General features: G+C 44.7%; 1 long non-coding RNA gene and 1 pseudogene across 1 annotated transcript; both read right to left on the reverse strand.

Moving 5' to 3' along the window:
- Positions 1-1,297: 1,297 nt before the first annotated feature.
- LOC135537394 (transmembrane protein 169-like) lies at positions 1,298-6,085 on the reverse strand (annotated as a pseudogene).
- Positions 6,086-6,616: 531 nt separating this feature from the next.
- LOC135537393 (uncharacterized) lies at positions 6,617-7,504 on the reverse strand. The gene is made up of 3 exons (XR_010455206.1): positions 7,400-7,504; positions 6,673-6,826; positions 6,617-6,640 (listed from the first exon to the last, which is right to left on the reverse strand). It is a non-coding gene; the product is annotated as an uncharacterized LOC135537393 (long non-coding RNA).
- Positions 7,505-8,479: the final 975 nt, after the last annotated feature.

Below are 8,479 nucleotides of genomic sequence, written 5' to 3' on the forward strand. Positions count from 1 at the left end.
TAGGGGACCAACTCCATATTAATACCCATAATTTTGGAATGAGATGTTAAACGAACAGGTGTCCACATACTTTTAGCCTTGTAATATACTTTTAGTATTGTAATTTATATGGAATGATAGGTTAAACGAGCAGGGGTCCATGAGATGTTAAACGAGCAGGGGTCCATGAGATGTTAAACGAGCAGGGGTCCATGAGATGTTAAACGAGCAGGGGTCCATGAGATGTTAAACGAGCAGGGGTCCATGAGATGTTAAACGAGCAGGGGTCCATGAGATGTTAAACGAGCAGGGGTCCATGAGATGTTAAACGAGCAGGGGTCCATGAGATGTTAAACGAGCAGGGGTCCATGAGATGTTAAACGAAGCAGGGGTCCATGAGATGTTAAACGAGCCGGAGTCCACAAACTTTTGGTCATGTAGAGGTACCTAATCATCATAAAGATAGAACGATAAAACGTGACAAAATGACCCCACTGTTGAACTGTGAAAATGATTCAGGTTTTATTTCCATACATTTTACCTCATGGTGAGCAACAAACATGATGTGAAGAGTGAGTGAACAACACACACAGGTGAACCTTTATATAGAGAACAGAGGTACTGACCAAAATCCTTTTAGATCCTTCAAATCTTAATTCTACATTCTTGTCTGCTGAATGAACGCCCCAGAGTTGCTTCCACCCTGCCACAGTTAAAAATGTAATCTCTTCAACCCAAAAGAGAGAAAGGTCAAGTATTACTTCATGCGGGTACAGTACATTAGATATAAAAGGTAACTTCCTGCCTGTCCTGTCGAGGATTTCAGTGCAACAGTTTTTCAACAGAAATCTATCAATATGTTTGATAGATAGGTCTTGTGTTTGATCCTCCATGACGTATACAGTAAACCTCAGGCAGTATTGTAGCGACCCTCATGTTGCAGTTTATTTAATTTAAACATATTTTAATAGCCAGTCCTATGATACAAAACATCCATTGACAACACTTACAACTAAACTAGCTAGTGGTTGAAATATTCAAATAAATAAGACCATTTTAAACATAACAACATGGTGATTGGCCCAGTAAACACAGAGTTCACTTCAATAACAAGAATGCGAGGTTATATAAATTAGTAAGAAGTGTAAGCTAAAACAATAACCGGCTTTTTTGATGGTGATCGAAAAACGTGAAAGTATGACAACTATGCCAGTTTGTGTGTTGTGTCCATGATGCCAGTCCAGGGTTATATTCATTAGTGGGTACACCATTGCAAAAAGGTGTTTCTTATTAACGGATAAGTTCAGGTAGTTCTAACCTGTTTCGAGCCCGTTTGCTTCCTCGTGAAAACAGCCAGTCTCACACAGAGGGACGTCTGAGCATCCTCGCCGGGGGCCTTGTTACTCCCTTGCATGCTCCCTGAGAAGTTGTCAGAGTCCAGCAGCTCCACGATACTGTATGGAGAACAGTCCTCCAGCCCCAGCTTCCCACAGGCCCAGCCACAAAGCCCCTTCTCCAGGTCGCGGACAGACAGCCACCACTCACTAAAGACCCAGGACACCTGCGCCAGAGGTGGAGTACAGAGCCAGGGACAGGGCCATGGGCATGATCAGCATGGGGTAGAAGATGATGAGGAAGGGGGCAGATGGTAATCTTGTGCCAGAATGTTCTCTCCTCGTTGTAGACCAGGAACACGTTGTACCAGGTGAGCGTGCCATAGTAAAGCGACGTGATGAAGGCGATAAGGAACACCAGAGGAGCACACAATAGGCTCCAGAGGATCACATGGGGGCCCTGAAAGAACCCCAAGCCACAGGAACACTTGGAGCCCTGGCCCTCTCACACTCAGCGTCCAGACGTTCTTTAGAGAGGGCCATGTCCCGAAGTTCTCTCTGTTAGAGTAACGTGGATGTCTACCACCTGACCCTTCTTCTTCCCCCTGGTGATGGTGCCGGTCAAGGTCACATAACGGCTGTCTGGGGGCATGCTCCTGTCGTTCCAGCCTCCTGGAGATAAACAACAACAACAACAACATTATGACACTAGTAAGCTCCAGCCTCCTGGAGATAAACAACAACAACATGACACTAGTAAGCTCCAGCCTCCTGAAGACAAAAAACAATATGATGACACTAGTAAGCTCCAGCCTCCTGGAGATAAACAACAACAACAACATTATGACACTAGTAAGCTCCAACCTCCTGGAGTCAAACAACAACAACATGATGACACTAGTAAGCTCCAACCTCCTGGAGTCAACAACAACAACATGATGACACTAGTAAGCTCCAGCCTCCTGGAGACAAACAACAACAACATTATGACACTAGTAAGCTCCAACCTCCTGGAGACAAACAACAACATGATGACACTAGTAAGCTCCAGCCTCCTGGAGATAAACAACAACAACATGATGACACTAGTAAGCTCCAGCCTCCTGGAGGTAAGCAACAACATGATGACACTAGTAGCTCCGGCCTCCTGAGACAAAACAACATGATGACACTAGTAAGCTTCAGCCTCCTGGAGACAAACAACAACAACATGATGACACTGATAGCTCCAGCCATCCTGAGATAAACAACATGACACTAGTAAGCTCCAGCCTCCTGGAGATAAAAACAACAACAACAACATGACACTAGTAAGCTCCAGCCTCCTGGAGATAAACAACAACAACATTATGACACTAGTAAGCTTCAACCTCCTGGAGGTAAACAACAACAACATGATGACACTAGTAGCTCCAACCTCCTGGAGACAAACAACAACAACATGATGACACTAGTAAGCTCCAACCTCCTGGAGATAAACAACAACAACATGATGACACTAGTAAGCTCCAGCCTCCTGGAGGTAAACAACAACAACATGATGACACTAGTAAGTTCGAACCTCCTGAGACAACAACAACAACATGATGACACTAGTAAGTTCCAGCTACTGGAGACAAACAATAACATGATGACACGTTGAGTAAGCTCCAACCTCCTGAGACAAACAACAACAACACGATGACACTAGTAAGCTCCAACCTCTCTGAGATAAACAACAACAACATGATGACATTAGTAAGCTCCAGCCTCCTGGAGATAAAAACAACAACATGATGACACTAGTAAGCTCCAGCCTCCTGGAGGGAAACAACAACAACATGATGACACTAGTAAGTTTTCCAACCTCCTGGAAACAAACAATAACATAATGACATTAGTAAGCTCCAACCTCCTGAGACAAACAACAACAACATGATGACACGAGTAAGCTCCAGCCTCCTGAAGACAAAAAACAACATTATGACACTAGTAAGCTCCAGCCTCCTGAGATAAACAACAACAACATGATGACATCAGTAAGCTCCAGCCCCTGAGATAAACAACAACATTATGACACTAGTAAGCTCCAGCCTCCTGGAGTAAACAACAACAACATGATGACACTAGTAAGCTCCAGCCTCCTGAGGTAAACAACAACAACATGATGACACTAGTAAGCTCAGCCTCCTGGAGGTAAACAACAACAACATTATGACACTAGTAAGCTCCAGCCTCCTGGAGATAAAGAAACAACAACAATAACATGATGACACTAGTAGCTCCAGCTCCTGGAGGTAAACAACAAAATATTATGACACTAGTAAGCTCCAACCTCCTGGAGACAAACAGCAACAATAACAACAACATTATGACACTAGTAAGCTCCAGCCTCCTGGAGACAAACAGCAACAACATTATGACATTAGTAAGCTCCAGCCTCCTGGAGACAAACAACAACAACATTATGACATTAGTAAGCTCCAGCCTCCTGAAGACAAAAAACAACATTATGACTAGTAAGCTCCAGCCTCCTGGAGACAAACAACATTATGACACTAGTAGCTCCAGCCTCCTGAGACAAACAACAACAACATTATGACACTAGTAAGCTCCAGCCTCCTGAGGTAAACAACAACAACATGATGACACTAGTAAGTTCGAACCTCCCCTGGAGACAAAACAACAACAACATGATGACACTAGTAAGTTTCCAACCTACTGGAGACAAACAATAACATGATGACACGAGTAGCTCCAACCTCCTGGAGACAAACAACAACAACATGACACTGAGCTCCAGCCTCCTGGAGATAAACAACAACAACATGATGACATTAGTAAGCTCCAGCCTCCTGGAGATAAACAACAACAACATGATGACACTAGTAAGCTCCAGCCTCCTGGAGGGAAACAACAACAACATGATGACACAACACCTCCTGAAACAAACAATAACATAATGACATTAGTAAGCTCCAGCCTCCTGGAGACAAACAACAACAACATGATGACACTAGTAAGCTCCAGCCTCACTGAAGACAAAAAACAACATTATGACACTAGTAAGCTCCAGCCTCCTGGAGATAAACAACAACAACAACATGATGACACTAGTAAGCTCAGCCTCTGGAGATAAACAACAACAACATTATGACACTAGTAAGCTCCAGCCTCCTGGAGGAAACAAACAAGTAGCTCCACTGGGGTAAAGAAACAGCAACAACATGATGACATAGTAGCTCCAGCCTCCTGGAGGTAAACACAACAACATTATGACACAGTAGCTCCAGCCTCCTGGAGCAACAATAACATGATGACACTAGTAAGCTCCAGCCTCCTGGAGGTAAACAACAAAATATTATGACACTAGTAAGCTCCAACCTCCTGGAGACAAACAAACAATAACAACAACATTATGACACTAGTAAGCTCCAGCCTCCTGAGACAAACAGCAACAACATTATGACATTAGTAGCTCCAGCCTCCTGGAGACAAACAACAACAACATTATGACATTAGTAAGCTCCAGCCTCCTGAAGACAAAAAACAACATTATGACACTAGTAAGCTCCAGCCTCCTGGAGACAAAAAACAACATTATGACACTAGTAAGCTCCAGCCTCCTGGAGACAAAAACAACAACATTATGACATTAGTAAGCTCCAGCCTCCTGAGACAAACAACAACAACATTATGACACTAGTAAGCTCCAGCCTCCTGGAGACAAACAACAACAACATTATGACACTAGTAAGCTCCAGCATCCTGTAGACAAACAACAACAACATTATGACACTAGTAGGCTCCAGCCTCCTGGAGACAAACAACAACAACATTATGACATTAGTAAGCTCCAGCCTCCTGAAGACAAAAAACAACATTATGACACTAGTAAGCTCCAGCCTCCTGGAGACAAACAACAACAACATTATGACATTAGTAAGCTCCTGCCTCCTGAGACAACAACAACAACATGATGACACTAGTAGCTCCAGCCTCCTGGAGATAAACAACAACAACATGATGACACTAGTAAGCTCCAGCCTCCTGAGGTAAACAACAACAACATGATGACACTAGTAAGTTCCAACCTCCTGGAGGTAAACAACAACAACATGATGACACTAGTAAGCTCAGCCTCCTGGAGGTAAACAACAACATGACACTAGTAAGCTCCAGCCTCCTGGAGATAAAAACAACAACAACATGACACTAGTAAGCTCCAGCCTCCCTGGAGACAAACAACAACAACAACATGATGACACTAGTAGCTCCACCTCCTGAGACAAACAACAACAACATGATGACACTAGTGAGACAGAATACAAAAACATACACAGCACAGTTCACCAAATACATTTCAGAATGATTATTCTTTGCATAGAAGTGGGGTTTGCTATCAGACGGAAGAGGCAGCTAAACATATTGTAGTGGGAACAGCATGTCAGATATCTGCTATGTTATGGAAACAACCCAACGATACCCCTGTCGTACCATACCACTGATGTCTCACCTTCGCCGGTGGGTGTGTTGAGGAATTTGGCCCCCTCCCTCGGTGCTCCTCTCAGCACCTCCTCCTCTCCCACTCTGCTCCTCCCCGCCCCCTCTCATTGTCTGAGCGACTACACAATGATGGACCAGGTCTGGGCTCCTTCCTCCTCCTCTTTTCCCTTTCTCCGGTTGGCGTGAGCCCACCTCTGCGTGGTTCCCTGATGCTCTGGACCTCTCCGACTGGAGGAGATGAGCTGGGGGCTGTTATCCCCACTGGGCTGGGCCTCCGCCTGGGCCATACTGACTGACTAAGGAAAGACACCTCTCTAGGCCTTACCTCCTGACTGGGGCTGGGACACCTCTCTAGGCCTTACCTCCTGACTGGGACTGGGACACCTCTCCTAGGCCTTACCTCCTGACTGGGACACCCTCTAGGCCTTACCTCCTGACTGGGACTGGGACACCTCTCTAGGCCTTACCTCCTGGGACTGGGACACCTCTAGGCCTTACCTCCTGACTGGGACACCTCTAGGCCTTACCTCCTGACTGGGACTGGGACACCTCTCTAGGCCTTGCCTCCTGGGACTGGGACACCTCTCTAGGCCTTACCTCCTGACTGGGACACCTCTGGGCCTTACCTCCTGACTGGGACACCTCTCTGGCCTTGCCTCCTGACTGGGACACCTCTCTGGGCCTTACCTCCTGACTGGGACACCTCTCTGGGCCTTACCTCCTGACTGGGACACCTCTCTAGGCCTTACCTCCTGACTGGGACACCTCTCTAGGCCTTACCTCCTGACTGGGGCACCTCTCTGGGCCTTACCTCCTGACTGGGACACCTCTCTGGGCCTTACCTCCTGACTGGGGCACCTCTCTGGGCCCTTACCTCCTGACTGGGGCACCTCTCTGGGCCTTACCTCCTGACTGGGGCACCTCTCTGGGCCTTACCTCCTGACTGGCCTGGGACTAATGATCACTTGGGAAACATGCTGCCTACATGTGTCCATTCTGTGAGAGCAGGTATTCCCAGAAGGAAAGCACTGACAGAATTGTACAAAGGAAAGAAACAGTCAGAATTTTAGGAGTGCTTCGAATATATTTCTGCCACTGTAATGCATCCAGTAATAACACTGGGGTTAGGTTACACTTCATGTTACTGCATAATTTAATTGAATACATTCATTTTTCGTATCGATTTATATGCACATTGACAATACCATTGCAAATGTATATAGGCATAGAAAACTACATTTAATATAATTTAATGAATGAAAGGGTTGTTCGCGTCGACACCATTTTCTGCAGTGGATCACGTTTACCCTACCAATGTCCTAATGTAACCTCACCACGGCTTTGACAACGATGGAGCCGTGAAAACCCACCATTACAACATAAGTACATTTTCAACATGGAGGCCACATTATGCATCAATGCATCAGACAAAAGGTTTACAGTAGATTGTATCAGAATTAAATGGTAGCGGAGAAACTAACGTAAGGGGCAATGCTTTCCATTTAAAATCACATCACACCCAGATATCTGTTCTTTTGTCTAAACAAATACCCGCGGCGTGGAAAACGTTTGCATTTACACTCAAAGACAATATGCCTTACCTTAAAATGGTTTACCACCAAAACTGAGGTATAGTAGTTGTGTTATTTTCGTGTGTAGTTATTTATCCGACACCCCTTCGATAGACGTTGGTTCCACACCACTACGCTGTTCACCGATTTAGGCAGGGTTGCCAGGACCACAACATTTGTATCCCATTGACCGTACAAAACCAGCACAAAAGGACTAAAAATAAACATTTTTTTCCACGGGAAGAGAGGAGTTGCCACATTTATACAATAAACAATTATCCCATAATTTTACCGAGCCAATAAAGAAGGAATATCGTAACTTGTAATTACCGACGTAACTTGTAACGCAAAATTTGGTTTACATCAAAATAATTATTGCGAACTAAGACAAGACTTAAATAAACTAATTTGATTATGTCGTAAGAGAAAAGATAATTTGCCCTTATCAAACTGCCCAGATAATTTTATATCAGTGGATGATTGAACTAATTTGACTGCTCTGAATAAGCAGTAAGGCGATGACGGGGTACGGTGCTAAGGGCTGTTCTTGACATGACGCAACGTGGAGAGTGATTAAACAATAAGGCACGAGGACAGCACCATCGCGGAAAGAGATGGGGTGCCTTGTGAGGATCCACTGACAAGTGGCTAACCTGCCTTTGCCATCCGTTCCATTGGCCAGCATGCAATCACTGGGTAATAAATTGGACGAACTAAAAGCACCTATATCCTACCAACGGGACATTAAAAACTGTCAAATCATATGTTTCACAGAGTTGTGGCTGGATGACGACATGAATAACATACAGCTGGCGGGTTATACACTCTATCGGCATGACAGAACAGCAGCCTCTGGTTAGACAAGGGGTGGCTGTCTATGTATATTTGTAAACAACAGCCGAGAGACTGAAAAACAGCTTCTATCTCAAGGCCATCAGACTGTTAAACAGCCACCACTAACATTGAGTGGCTGCTGCCAACACACTGACACTGACTCAACTCCAGCCACTTTAATAATGGGAATTGATGGGAAATGTTGTAAATATATCACTAGCCACTTTAAACAATGCTACCTTATATAATGTTACTTACCCTACATTATTCATCTCA

Source organism: Oncorhynchus masou, unplaced genomic scaffold (assembly GCF_036934945.1).
Source record: "Oncorhynchus masou masou isolate Uvic2021 unplaced genomic scaffold, UVic_Omas_1.1 unplaced_scaffold_7641, whole genome shotgun sequence".
NCBI classification, from domain to species: domain Eukaryota; kingdom Metazoa; phylum Chordata; class Actinopteri; order Salmoniformes; family Salmonidae; genus Oncorhynchus; species Oncorhynchus masou.